This window comes from Bos javanicus, chromosome 6 (assembly GCF_032452875.1).
Source record: "Bos javanicus breed banteng chromosome 6, ARS-OSU_banteng_1.0, whole genome shotgun sequence".
Lineage (NCBI taxonomy): Eukaryota > Metazoa > Chordata > Mammalia > Artiodactyla > Bovidae > Bos > Bos javanicus.
In genome coordinates, this window is record NC_083873.1 from 85,350,377 (window position 1) to 85,366,078 (window position 15,702).

Genomic DNA, 15,702 nt, shown 5'->3' on the forward strand with positions numbered 1-15,702 from the left:
TCATACAGAGACAATATCCTGATGAAACGACAAGAAAAGTTAAAACTTCTTATATAGGAAAAACATGAAGCCAATTGTCATTCATTATATATGCTTTTGTTCTATTCAATTGTTTTTTAGCAATTTATATTAGCTATGTTTATCATTACATCAAGAATGAAATGATACCCATCGTGCATTCAGAATTACTTAATAAAGAACATGATAGAGTACAGCAATGAAAATCAATGACGGTGTGAAATTTGCTCAGTCATGTCTGACTCTTTGTGACCCCATGGACTGTGACCCACCAGACTCCTCTGTCCATGGAATTCTCCAAGAAAGAATACTGGAGGGGATTGCCATTCCCTTCTCCAGGGGATCTTCCCAACTTAGGAATAGAGCCTTGGTTTCCAGCATTGTAGGTGGATTCTTTACTCCCTGTGCTATCAGGGAAGCACAGTGCTTACAATAAAAGAAAGATCTGTTAAAGATAATAGAGTTAAAATTTTCCAATTGTTACTACGAACTATATTTGTTTCATAATATGTATCCATACAGAATCATATACCTTCCCTATATTAATGAGTAATACAACAAATATCCCAGAAAATTATTGGTTGGAACTAGGACAGCATCTCTAATTATCAGAATATATTCCTAACTCTATGTTTTACATGTATTTCTGAAAGAAGAATTGAGATCAAGGCCCTGGTCTTATTTACCTTAAATAATGTACCTAACTCACTGTCTACACCAGGAAGTGCTTCAGTCAGTTCAGTTCAGTTCAGTTGCTCAGTCGTGTCCGACTCTTTGCGACCCCATGAATTGCAGCACGCCAGGCCTTCCTGTTCATCGCCAACTCCCGGAGTTCATTCAGACTCACATCCATCTAGTCAGTGATGCCATCCAGCCATCTCATCCTCTGTCGTCCCCTTCTCCTCCTGCCCCCAATCCCTCCCAGCATCAGAGTCTTTTCCAATGAGTTAACACTTTGCATGAGGTGGCCAAAGTACTGGAGTTTCAGCTTTAGCATCATTCCTTCCAAAGAAATCCCAGGGTTGATCTCCTTCAGAATGGACTGTTTGGATCTCCTTGTAGTCTAAGGCACTCTCAAGAGTCTTCTCCAACACCACAGTTCAAAAGCATCAATTCTTCAGCGCTCAGCCTTCTTCACAGTCCAACTCTCACACCATACATGACCACTGGAAAAACCATAGCCTTGACTAGACGAACCTTTGCTGGCAAAGTAATGTCTCTGCCTTTGAATATGCTGTCTAGGTTGGTCATAACTTTTCTTCCAAGGAGTAAGCGTCTTTTAATTTCATGGCTGCAGTCACCATCTGCAGTGATTTTGGAGCCCCCAAAAATAAAGTCTGACACTGTTTCCACTGTGCTTATTGGTGGTTAAATTATTTATTGAGAAATAAATGCAGTGTAAATTCAAAATCATGTGTAAAGCTAAGGATTTTTAAGCGTTTTTTTTTTAATCTTAGCTCTATTAAACAATGTATCTATTAAAAATAAAAATTATGGACTGAATTATGTTCCTTTAATATTCATATATTGAAGTCTGAGAGTATTTGAAGGTAGGTCCTTTAAAGAGGTGTGTGTGTTAGTCACTCAGTCGTGTCTGACGCTGTGTGACCCCATGGACTGTAGCCCACTAGGCTCCTCTGTCCATGGAATTCTCCAGGCAAGAATACTGGAGTGAGTTGACCATTCCCTTCTCCAGGGGATCTTCCCTACCCAAGGATTGAACCCAGGTCTCCTGGATTGCAGGCCAACTCTTCACCATTTGAGCCACAAGGGAAGACCAGCACTTATTTTTAAAGAGGTAATTAAAGTTAAATGAGTCCATAGAGTGACTCCTAATCCAATATGACAGGTTTCCTTATAAGACAAAGAGACTCAAAGGATGTGCATACACAAAGGAAAGACTATGAGAAAACATAGTAAGAAGGTGGACATCTACAAGGCAGAAAGACTGGCCTCAAGGGAAAGCAGCTCTGACAATACTTTGTTCTTTAACTTCTAGCTTCTGGATCTGTGAGACAATAAATTTCTTTTTATACCACCCAGTTTTTTAGATTTAGTTATCACAGTCCTAAAAAACTACTACATTAAGGAAGTTAAATTAGTTATTACTTCTAATACCCAATATGATCTTTTGTTTGTTAGTTCATGTTTCTTCGTGACTCTCAAAAATATTTGGAGTGATAAAAAATGCTGGAGTTGTTGTGGGGAAAAAGAAAACTTCCTACACTGTTGGTAGGAATGTAAGTTGGTGCAGCTGTGGAAAACAGTATGGAAGTTCCTCAAAAACCTAAAAATAGAATTACTATATGATTCATCAATCCTATTACTGGGAATAAATGGAAAAAATTATAATTCAAAAACATACATGCACCCCTATATTCATAGTAGCATTATTCACAATAGCCAGTTCATGAAAAAAACCTAAATGTCCATCAACAGATGAATGGATGAAGAAGATGCAGTACATATATACAATGGAATACTACTCAGCCATAATAAAAAAGAATGAAATAATGCCATTTACAGCAATATGAATATGACTACAGATTATCATCCTAAGTGAAGTGAGTCAGAAAGAGAAACACGAATACCATATGATACTACTTATATGTAGAATCTGAAGTATGATGCAAATGAACCTACCTATGAAACAGAAACATTTACAGAGAGAACAGATTTGTGGTTGCCATGGGGGAGGATAGGTGTGGGAGGGATAGACTGGGAGTTCCAGGTTAGCAGAGGTACACTATTTTATATAGAATGGATAAACAGCAAAGTAAGTAAGTAAGTATTAGTTAGCTCAGTTGCACCCATCTCTTTGCGACCCCATGGACTGCAGCCGACCAGGCTCCTCTGTCCATGAGATTTGCTAGGCAAGGATACTAGAGTGGGTTGCCATTTCCTTCTCCAGGAGATCTTCCCAACCCAGGGATAGAAACCATGTCTCCTGTACTGCAGGCAGATTCTTTACCGACTGAGTTACAAGGGAAGCCCTGTAAAGCACAAAGAAATATATTCAATATTGTGAGATAAATTATAATGAAAAAGAAGACAAATAATGTATACTATGTAAAACTGAATCATTTGGCTATACAGCAGAAATTAAGACAACCTTGTAAATCAACTGTACTTTAGTTAAAAAAAAAAAAATTGGAATGAAAGCCAGCTTCACTTGATGGAATCAAATATAAGCTAGATGTGTGAAAATTGCAAAAGAAAATGATTCTTTATTAGGAAAAGCAAACAATTACAAATAGAATATATGTAACTAGTGTAGTGAAAAATATGCTCTTTTTAACACTTAGAGCCATAAACTCTTTTAAGTTTATACTTAATTTTTTAGGTTTCTGTATCATACTCCCCTAAGAAGTATACCAGGCTTCCCAGGTGGCTCAGTGGGTAAATAAAGAATTCACCTACAATACATGAGATGCAAGAGACATGGGTTTTATTCCTGGGTTGGGAATATCCCCTGGAGGAGGGCATGAAAACCTACTCCAGTATTCTTGCCAGGAGAATCCCATGGACAGAGAAGCCTGTGGGCTACAGTCCATAGGGTTACAAAGAGTCAGACATGACTAAAGTGACTGAGCATGCACACAAGAAGTATAACATACTAGAAAACTTTTCAATATGACCAGCTATGATGAAGCAGTTCACATAGGACTTAATAAATTTTCATCCCAAATTTAAGACAGACCTAGGAATAGTGGGTACTCTGGGCAAACAGAATGATGGTATAAATTTTAATTCTAATAATGTGTGATTTTCAAAAATTGTAGAGAAAAATTCAAATAACAAATTTAATCCTGTTGTTAGCATAGCTCAGGTTTCAGTCTATTACTGGAATCAGGTAAGGAGATTATCTTCCTCATTTAACAAACATTACACTCCCTTTACTGAGCAGTCCGTTGGACTGCAAGGAACTACTAGTTACTTGAACTACTAGTCCATCCTAAAGGAAATCAGTCCTGAATGTTCATTGAAAAGACTGATGTTGAAGCTGAAACTCCAACTCTTTGGCCACCTGATGAAAAGAACTGACTCACTGGAAAAGACCCTGATGCTGGGAAAGATTGAGGGCAGCAAGAGAAGGGGACAACAGAGGAGGAGACGGTTGGATGGTTTCATCGACTCAATGGACATGAGTTTGAGTAAACTCTGGGAGTTGGTGATAGACAGGAAGGCCTGGCGTGCTGCAGTCCATGGGGTCACAAAGAATTGGACACAACTGAGCAACTAAACTGAACTGAGCAGAAGTCCAATGTCCTCCCCTATGAAAACTCACTGTGTGTTTGTGCCCAATTGCTTGATTGTGTCTGAATCTTTGCAACCCTATGGACTATAGCCCAACAGGCTTCTCTGTGCATGGAATTTTCCTAATAAGAATACTTGTGTGGGTTGCCATTTTTTCCTCCAGGGTATTTTCCTGATCCAGGGAGTGAACTTGCAACTCCTTCATCTTCTACATTGCAGGGAGATTCTTTACCTCTGGAAAGCTCAGTGTATTAGACTTACCTGTGATATTCTGCATGTGACAAAAAATACATCTTTCATTGGATTGACACTTATTAGCAAGTTTTATATTTCATTTTGTTTTGGTAGCAATTGTTTAGGTATTGAAGTATTCTACAAGATAGATGAGTGTAAAGAAAGAGGAACCACAGCAAGGTATTTCTTGCCTCCCTTTCCCAATTAGTTGTTGAACCTCAGTTCACTGATATTAATTGTGGCATTTTGGGGGAAGTGACAGTTTTAAAAGTATATTCCTTTCATCTTCCTAGACTTTTCTTAAACCTCCTTAGCTTTTTCTGATAACTACTTTAGAATGAAAAGCAGAGTCTCTTACCTAACACTTCACTTTAAAACTAGTCCCAAAGCTGAGTGTCATGTTGTTGGAGCCAGAAGTCAAAGAAAATGGAAAGCATTAAATTTTTTACCCTTTGCAGAAAGGTCATTTTGTATGTTAGTCCTGCCATTTCAACAGGCACGTAGGAAGGTGAGGATGGAATTTGCCCACAGTATTTCTCCATCGTGCCACACATGGAATGCCTCAGTGTGTATATAGAAGGGTTTCCTAGAATCTGAACAATCAGCTCTCCATAGGGCATCATAGGGTCTATAATCATAACATTATAGTTGGTGTCCTGGAATTTCTTCAAGATTGTCGAGTTTTAGACAACACTCTCACAGACAAGTTTTAAATATCCACTCATTTGAAAAAAAAAAAAATCTTGCAGATTTTGCTGATTGCCAAGGTGACAATGAAGGCATGACGTTAACTGACAGGTCTAAAAAGTCATTTAGTCTATTTTCATTAGCTTCTCTGTCCTGTGGTGTGGGGAGAATCTTGAAGTTCATGGTGGAAGGCTTGCTGTAGTCAATGATAAAATTTTGTGGAGACACCAACACAGTCACTTCGTGTCCTCTTTCCATGAGTTTCTCCAGAAAGACCTTTAGATTGAGCCAGTGGCTCATGTCATGGGGCCACACCAAAACTTCCTCACAGAATCCACAGCCAGTATAGCAGAGCTGCAGCAATGGAATTGCTGAAACCCACTTCTCAGATGCCATAACAGCAGCTCCCTCACACACTGCTCTGCAAAGGATGAATGTTTGCTGGGCCCAGAAGTGAAGTGGCAATTTAGACATAGATCACGTTAAAAATTAATTTCTGGAGTTCAGAAATGGCACTTACATGCAGAGAACTTTGCCAGTTGTTAATTGGCACAGTATTGTATAGTATTTATTCAGGAATAGATATGTAATATGTATACATTTTGAAGGAAATAATTTTGACATTCTAGGAGCTTGCTTTAAATAGGTTAAAATAGAAAAATGATATTTTTAATTGACTATTTTAAAGTATAAAAATTCATTTTAGTAAGTCTACTAAATAATATGTTTTATCTTATGGATGAATGGGAAAACATAAAAATATATGTTTCTCATAAGATTGGTCATATGCTAACATGAGAATAAAGCACATATATCACATGATATGAGATATATACTAAATACTGTACAAAGGTACAGTGTTTCAGAGCCTCAGAATATGCTATCACTGCAATATGAAGAAAATCAGTCAAAACTTCAAAATGTAGGGGACATTTCGGCTGAGTCCAGGAGCAAAGATTACAGAAAAAGGGTTCTGAAAGTGAATAGAAGAAAAGGAGAAAAAGATGAATGATATGTAAGTCATGGTCATTTAAATATACAGATATCAGTTCCAAGTATATAGTCATAGGCTAACACAGAGCTGTGCAGAAAAGGGAAATATTAGTTAAAATAGGACAGTTTGGAGAGCCTTGGATGCTATGTTCTGGGTCATGTTTAATTACCATAAAAAGATGCCCACTCAAATTTTCAAGTGAAGTACAGAAAATGATCATATATATCCTTTAATAAAACTATTCTGGCAACAAAAAGGATTTGAGTCATAGAGAAAAATGAATATGTAATTGATTAAAATTAGGTGGCTCAGACAGCAAAGAATCTGCTTGCAGTGCAAGAGACTTGGTTTCTATCCCTGGGTCAAGAGGGTCCCCTGGAGAAAGGAATGGCTACCCACTCCAATATTCTGGCCTAGAGAATTCCATGGATGGAGGAGCCTAGTGGGCTATAGCCTATGTGGTTGCAAAGCATCAGACATGACTGTTCAACTAGCACACTTTTCTTTCCTTTTTAAAAAATATATATTAGGAAAGCAAGATTTGATGATATTATCAGTAAGAATGTGCTCTGCTTAGTGGCTTAGTCTTAACTAAGTAAGAATATAGTATTGAAATATTGATTTGTGAATGGAGAGCAGACAATGAGTCTTATGACTGATGGGAAGTGAGAGGTGACCAAGAGTTAACCAGGAAGAGTTTGGTTTTTACTTTAAGCAACCAGAGTGTGATAATGACTCTAGCAAATTCATGAAACACTAAAGGAGTAGCTACAGGAAGAGTTTTTGACCTGCAGTGTGTAAGTTAAAGACAGGACATGTCTGTGAATCTCAAAGGAAAGATGAATTTAGAAGTACTCATTTTATATTCAGTCATTCACATGAATTTCAATTTAATTCCACTTCCTCTCTAAATTCTTTATATTTCATACCTTTCACAAGCAATTTTTAGTACCTACTGTATACTAGATTCTGTATTATGCACAGGGCATAAAGAACAAGTAAAAAACAGTTCTAATTCAAAATGATCTCACAGACTATTGGACAAAATAAGTTAGCCAGTTAACCAATACTTATTCTTCAAGCTTAAGGGAGAAGGATCAGAGAAGGTAAACTGAGGAATTGCAAAGCCTATGAAGGGGATTCTTTGGTAGAGGAAGGGAATGATGGAGATAGCTGTCTTTAAGAGTCTATTTAGTAGGTGGAAAAGCACCACTTAGAAGTAAAAGGAAATATCAATGTATCTGTGTTCTAAGAAATGTGGCACAATTATATGAAGGGTTATATTCAGTTATAAAATTATATTCATTTTAATAATTTGGAAGAGACATACAGAAATTTCAAATCCCTTGAGAATTTTTTTTTTTCCTATTTTGTTTGCTAAAATGAAAACACCGGGTAGGTTTGCTTAGAAGATACCAAGACAAAACTTTGACCAAGGATTAAGAGTTGTGTCCTGTTGCATAATTAGGGTTTACATAAGTTCTGTATTAATCAGTAAAAATCAGAATCCAAAAAAAAAAAGAAAATGATCACAAAACAAGAAGATGGGACGGAATCATGAATCCACTAAAAGAAAATTGAGATAACAATATAATCTTAAAAGAGGAAAGTCTTTCTATAAGTCTTTCTATATATGGTAAATAACCTAGAAGTGACTTGGAAAAAAAGACTGATAAACTTATCTAATCACTATGACAAAGTTCACATGTTGTAAACAGTTTCACGGAGAGATATAATACAGCTCAGAAATTGACCTAAGCATACTTGTGTAAATTGGGAGAGAAATATTTCTAAGTTATTTTATTATATGAGAAAACTAAAGCAGAGCTCAGATTTCAAATAAGGATTTATTCACATAAATTTAAAAGTATAGGAGGCATATGTTTGCTATCTAACTGAAACATTAAAAATCTAGATAAAATATAAAATTGCCTCATAAAAATTCATTTTTGATTTGGCAAGAAAATAAAAAAATCAGAAGAATCCCTAATCAAAGTCAAAGCAGGAATTCTGATGTTCACCCTTGCCATTTATTTGTAGAACAAACAATATATGGCAAGAGTGGAGAGCTCAAAAGTCTGAAGATTTGCCCAAGATCCCAGACCCTGCATATGTTCATGTAACGCTAGATTCTCAAGATAAGATCTCACTTTTGCAAGTGAATTCCCTTACACAGAAGTTTACTGCAAGGAAAATCACTAGTTTTGACTTAGGGCTCTCTGGGTGAAAGAACTCTTTCCTTAGAATTTTTAACACTATAAGCCTTGGTATGGGTTTACAGTGCAAACTAGAAAAATCTCTCTGAAGAAACTTTGCCCCAAGCTTCAAAGTTTCCTATAGATAAAATTTCAAAGTAAATAAGCACCTCTCTGTTACAAGAAAAGAAAGCTTCAAGACTGGGGACCGGCAGAAGTAACAGAAATATTAACTCAGTGACGTAAAGTAGTTTTTTTTTTGGTTTTGTTTTGTTTTTTTTGGTTAAAAAACAGCTTTTTTTTATTTATATATTTTTTTACTTTACAATATTGTATTGGTTTTGCCATACATCAACATGAATCCACCACGGGTGTATACATGTTCCCAATCCTCAACCCCCCTCCCATGTCCCTCCCCATAATACAATATGTTTAAGGATATGAAAGTGAAATCTGAAAATATGGGCAAAGAACAAGAAATTAAAAAGAATAATTGTGAAAATTTGCTAAAGAAATAAAGTTAATTTATCCAAATTAAGAATTCAACAAATCAGATATAAGTGAATAGAGTGAAGAGTAGGCTCTGGTGGCTGAGATGGTTAAGAATCTTCCTGCAATGCCAAGAGACATGGATTTGATCCCTGGGTCAGGAAGATCCCCTGGAGACTGGAATGCAACCCACTCCAATATTCTTGCCTGAAGAATCCCATGGACAGTTGAACCTGGTGGGCTAAAGTCCATGGGGTCGCAGAGTTGGACACGACTGAAAGAATAACACTTTCATACAAATAAACATTGAGTCAAAAGAGAAATCAAAAGATGTTATGTGGAATTAAGTTCTGAATAAAAAAATTGCAATAGGAAATATGATAGAATGGATGCATGCTATCATATGGGTGCATGGAGAACAGACTGAGACCTCTGAATCTAGTTGTTGGTTGTCTACTTGGTTCCTCCTCTTACAAGTCTTTTTTCACTCTTTAAAACTTGTGGGGTTTTTTTGCAACCAAGCTGTACAACTCAGCCCTGTGTTTATGTTCTTTTAATCAAATCTACTTACATCAAATTTTTCAATTGTTGCTGTCCTTCACTGGCTCAGATGTGTCCGACTCTTTGAGACCCCACAGACTGCAGCCCGTCAAGCTTCCCTGGACTTGGTGCTCGATCGGAGGCAGAGTGCTGATGAGGTGATTGTCAAGCTGCATATGAGGATTGGTCCCGTGGGACTGGAGGAGGTCGACACTGCCTTCACAGACACAGGCTGTGTGGTGCGGCTCCCAAGTGGTTGGCAGTGGGGTGGTGTTTTCTATGCCAAGATAGTTCTTGCACCAAAGTACAGGCTTGCAAAGGTGACCTACTGCAGCTGTCACTGCACAAGAAGGTGCCTCTGTTCACATGGTCCTCTCTGCTGAAGAAACTTTTAGGGACCTAGGAGTTGGTGCCAGGTCTGAGGAGCCAGGAGAATGGGCAGGAGCCATCTCCTTTTGTCTTGGAGCCAGGCCCTGAGCCCCCCAGGCTAAGTAGGAGGCCCATGACCAGAAGCGGGCCCAGGACTGTGATGAGGTAGGTGCTAGACTGGTCGTGGAGCCCAAGCAGAGCCCAGTGCCAAGAGGGCTGTGCGTCTCTGTGGAGGGAGCAGGGTGGAAGGGGCCAGAGATGGCCCTGGACCTGGGGGTGATGCCCTCCCCTCCATTCCTGGCTGAGCCAGCCACTCAGGCTGAAGCGGAAAACAGCTCTGTGTTCCACCACTGAATCGCCAGACCAGCCTTCTGAGCTCAGAGGAGAATCTAGCACTCTTGACAGGAAAGAAGGCAGCAGACGCCCAGGAGTGACCCAGTATCTCCAGCCATGGCCTGGAGCAGAGACCCTAAGAAGGACGATCATTCCAAGGAGGAGATGGCAGTGGCCACAGATGCTACAGCCTTGGTGTATGAGCTCGAGTCTGTGGTGAACGTGGGATTTATCAAGAACGACTCCTATGAGAAGGGGCCAGACTCCCGTAAGTGCTCGTGTACCTGAAGAAAATCTGCAGAGACACCTCTCCAGTGCTTTTCTGCAAGCAGGACTTGACACGTATTAGTCCATACACTAATTTGTAAAAAACAGATTTGAAAACCAGAATATATATTTGCATTATAAATTTGTGAATCAAGATGGCCACTAAATATATTTGCACAAAGAAAATACTAAACCCACATGATTTTACAGATAAATTTTAGCAAAAAATTCCAAGAATAAATCCTTATTTTTTTAGGATAAGAAAAAAGGAAATATTTCATTAATCCCAAAGGCAATATAAACTTACCTAAAAAAGGGCTGAAGGAGAAACACATTCTAGGTCCATAATCACTCATGAATACAAATATGTCTTTATCAAAATATGAGCAAAATGGATTCAATGATGAATGAGAATATTTAAAATATAGCCGAGAGATGAGTTAAAGGTAGAAGGAAACTTAATAGAAAAATTTTCAATATCATTTCAGTTCAGTTCAATTCAGTCAAACAGTCGTGTCCGACATTTAGTGACCCTATGGACTGCAGCTCGCCAGCTTCCCTGTCCATCACCAACTCCGGGAGTTTACTCAAAAACATGTCCATTGAGTTGGTCACACCCTCCAACCATCTCATTCTCTGTTGTCCCCTTCTCCCTCCTTCCAATCTTTCCCAAATAAGGGTCTTTTCAAATGAGTCATTTCTTCACATCACGGGGCCAAAGTATTGGAGTTTCAGCTTCAGCATCAGTCCTTCCAATGAATATTCAGGAATGTTTTTTTTTTAGGATTGACTAGTTTGATCTCCTTGCAGTCCAAGGAACTCTCGAGTCTTCTCCAACACCACAGTTCCAAAACATCAATTTTTCAGTGCTCAGCTTTCTTTATAGTCCAACTCTAACATCCATACATGACTACTGGAAAAACCATAGCCTTGATTAGAATATCCTTTGTTGCCAAAGTAATGTCTCTGCTTTTTAATGTGTTGTCTAGGTTGGTCATAGTTTTTCTTCCTAGGAGCAAGCGTCTTTTAATTTCATGGCTGCAGTCATCATCTGCAGTGATTTTGGAGCCCAAGAAAATGTCTGTCACTGTTTCCATTGTTTCCCCATATACTTGCCATGAAGTGATGGGATCAGATGCCATGATCTTAGTGTTCTGAATGCTGAGTTTTAAGCCAACTTTTTCACTCTCCTCTTTTACTTTCATCAAGAGACTCTTTAGTTCTTCTTCTCTTTCTGACATAAGGGTGGTGTCATCTGCATATCTGAGGTTATTGATATTTCTCCCGGCAATCTTGATTCCAGCTTGTGCTTCATCCAGCCCAGCATTTTGCATGACGTACTCTGCATTTAAGTTAAATAGACAGGGTGGCAACAAACAGCTTTGACGTTCTCCTTTCCCTATTTGAAATAAGTCTGTTGTTCCATGCTCAGTTCTAACTCTTGCTTCTTGATCTATATACAAATTTCTTAGGAGTCAGGTAAGGTGGTCTGGTATTTCCCTCTCTTGAAGAATTTTCCACACTTTGTTGTGATCCACATAGTCAAAGGCTTTGGCATAGTCAAAAAAGCGGAAGTAGATGTTTTTGTGGAACTCTCTTGCTTTTTCAATGATTCAACAGATGTTGGTAATTTGATCTCAGGTTCCTCTGCCTTTTCTAAATCCAGCTTGGACATATGGAAGTTCACGATTCACATATTGCTGAAGCCTGGCCTGGAGAATTTTGAGCATTACTTTAGTAGTGTGTGAAATGACTGCAACTGTGTGATAGTTTGAGCATTCTTTGGCATTCATTTGACAAACCTAGGCAGCATATTAAAAAGCAGAGATACCACTTTGCCAACAAATGTCCATACAGTCAAATCTAGTCATGTACAGATGTGAGAGTTCAACCATAAAGAAAACTGAACACTGAAGAATTGATGCTTGTGAACTGTGGTGCTGGAGAGGACTCTTGAGAGTCCCTTGGACAGCAAGAAGATCAAGCCAGTCAATCCTAAAGATAGTCAATCCTGAATATTCATTGGAAGGACTGATGCTGAAGCTGAAGCTCCTATACTTTGGCAACGTGATGTAAGAAGCTGACTCTTTGAAAAAGACCCTAATCTAGGGAAAGACTGAGGGCAGGAGGAGAAGGGGACAATAGAGGATAAGATGTCTGAATGGCATCATCAATTCAATGGACATGGGTTTAAACAAACTCTCGGAGATAGTAAAGGACAGGGAAGCCTGGCATGCTGCAGTTCATGAGGTCCCTAAGAATTGGACACATCTGAGGGATTGAAGAACAACCACAATACACTATTAGCAGATTAAAAGAAAAGAAGGGAAAATTTATTATTATTATTATTAACAGCTTTAAAAAAGTGTTTGTCTAAGCCTTCAATTTTCAACAAAATAATCTTCTTCAGAATTAGAGAAAGCAACTTCTTTGAACTAATATGAATGGTTATAAATTTAACCTCATTTCAAGTGAAAAAGTTAAAATTATTCCCTTTAAAATCAAATATAAGAATATCCTAGAATTTGCATTTCTAGTTAATGCATTTGTGTGTGCATGCCAAGTCATTTCAGTATCGTCCGACTCTTTGTGACCCTGTGGACTATAGCCTTAGCTATGCGTCTCTGTCCCTGGGATTCTCCAGGAAAAAATTCTGGTTCAATTCAGTTCAATTCAGTCACTCAGTCATGTGTGACTCTTTACGACCACATACTGCAGTAGGCCAGGCTTCACTGTCCATCACCAACTCCCAGACTTTGTTCAAACTCATGTCCATTGAGTCAATGATGCCCTCCAACCATCTCATCCGCTGTCATCTCCTTCCCCTCCTACTTTCAATATTTCCCAGCATTAGGGTCTTTTCCAATGAGTCAGTTTTTCCCATCACATTGCCAAAGTATTAGAGTTTCAGCTTCAGCATCAGTCCTTCCTATGAGTATTCAGGACTGATTTTCTTTAAGATGGACTGGTTGGATCTACTTGCAGTCCAAGGGACTCTCAAGAGTCTTCTCCAACACCACAGTTGAAAAGCATCTATTCTTCGGCAAACAGCTTTCTTTAGAGTCCAACTCTCACATCCATATATGACTACTGGAAAAGCCATAGCTTTGTCTAGACGGACATTTGTTGCCAAAGTAAACTTTGCTTTTTAATACGCTATCTAGGTTGGTCATAGCTTTTCTTCCAAGGGGCAAACACCTTTTAATTTCATGGCTACAGTTACCAACTGGAGTGATTTTGGAGCCCAAGAAAATCTTTGACAGGCCAAGTCTGTCACTGTTTCCATTGTTTTCCCATCTATTTGCCTTGAAGTGATGGGATCAGATGCCAAGATCTTCGTTTTTTGAATGTTGAGTTTTAAGCCAGCTTTTTTATTCTCCTCTTTCACCTTCATCAAGAGACTCTTTGGTTCCTCTTTGCTTTCTGCTTTAAGGGTGGTGTCATCTGCATACCTGAGGTTATTGATATTTCTCCCAGCAATCTTGATTCCAGCTTGTGTTTCACCCAGCCAGGTATTTCACATGAGGTACTCTGCATATAAGTTAAATAAGCAGGGTGACAATATACAGCCTTGATGTACTACTTTCCAAATTTGGAACCAGTCTGCTGTTTCATGTCTGTTTCTGACTGTTGCTTCTTGACCTGCATACAGATTTCTCAGGAGGCTGGTAAAGTTGTCTGGTATTTCCATCTCTTGAAGAATTTTTCAGTTTGTTGTGATCCACATAAGTCAAAGGCTTTAGTATACTAAATAAAGCAGAAGTAAGTGTTTTCCTGGAACTCTCTTGCTTTTTCTGTGATCCAACAATCATAACAAAAAAATACTGGAGTAGGTAGCCATTGCCTTCTCCAAGGGATCTTCGCAACCTGGGGTTGAACCCAGGTCTCCTGAATTACAGGTGGATTTTTGCTGTCTGAGTTACCAGGGAAGCCTGGGCTATACTTCTTGGCATGTACTGTAGTTACTTTCTTATGACAAAATAACAAGGAACACATTATATATTCCTTGTTACCCTGTCATAACAAAATTTCGTCTAGTCAAAGCTATGGTTTTTCTAGTGGTCATGTATGAATGTAAGAGTTGGACTATAAAGAAAGCTGAGTGCCAAAGAAACACACTTTTGAACAATGGTATTGAAGAAGACTCTTGAGGATTACTTGAATTGCAAGGAAATCAAACCAGTCCATCCTAAAAGAAATCAGTCCTGAATATTCATTGGAAGGACTGACGCTGAAGCTGAAGCTCCAATACTTTGGCCACCTGATGCGAAGAACCGACTCATTGGAAAAGACCCTGATGCTGGGAAAGATTGAAGGCAGGAGGAGAAGGGGATGACAGAGGATAAGATGGTTGGATGGCATCACCAACTTGATGGATATGAGTTTGAGTAAGCTCTGGGAGTTGGTGATGGACAGGGAAGCCTGGCGTGCTGCAGTCCATGGGATCACAAAGAGCCAGACATAACTGAGCGACTGAACTGAACTGGATTCTCCACATACGTGTGGGTTTATTTCTGGCCTTTCAATTCTGTCCCATTGATTTATGTGTCTGTTTTTCAGTCAATTCCGTGCTGTCTTGATTATTATAGCTTTGTAGTACAGTTTGAAATCAGGGAGCATGGTACCTCCATTATATTGTGTTCTTCATCTACAGATTTTCTGTTTGATTTTTTTTTAGGATTTAAATCTTCCTGGTAGAATATTCTTTCTGTTAATTAATTCATTACTTTTATTCCTGAGCTCACTGAATTGCCTTTCTGAGTTGTCTTGTAGCTTGAATTTCTTCATGATCACTATTTTGAATTCTCTATCAGATCATATTCCTTGTTTAACAATTGGTTTTTGGAGAACTGCCATTTTCTTTTTTCATACAATTTTACTGTGGATCTTCATGGAGCTTGAAAAGTCGTTTCTTTACTGGCCCTACTGCAATAGTGAATGTCTTTTTTTTTTAAGTAATTTTTTTTTAACTTGATTGTAATGATTCAGTGGATTGGAAATTAGTTGTTCTTCTATTGTTTTCCAGTAAGTGGCATGATAGCACAAAATTTTGTTTTTTCTTACATGTGTTCTCTCTAGTTATATTTGAGAGTAGGCACTTTTCACCCCCCCACTAACTCTGTCAGAAAAGAAAATCTATGACCAACTAGACTGCATATTAAAAAGCAGCGACATTAGTTTGCCAACAAAGGTCCATCTAGTCAAAGCTATGGTTTTTCCAGTAGTCATGTACGGATGTGAGAGTTGAACTCTAAAGAAAGCTGAATGCCAAAGAACTAATGCTTTTGAACTGCTTGGAGAAGACTATTGAGAGTCCCT

At 38.5% G+C, this 15,702-nt stretch overlaps 1 pseudogene; it reads right to left on the reverse strand.

The window, feature by feature from the left end:
- LOC133249629 (UDP-glucuronosyltransferase 2A3-like) overlaps window positions 1-5,601 on the reverse strand; it is a 57,569-nt pseudogene extending 51,968 nt beyond the window's left edge.
- Between the last annotated feature and the right edge of the window lie 10,101 nt (window positions 5,602-15,702).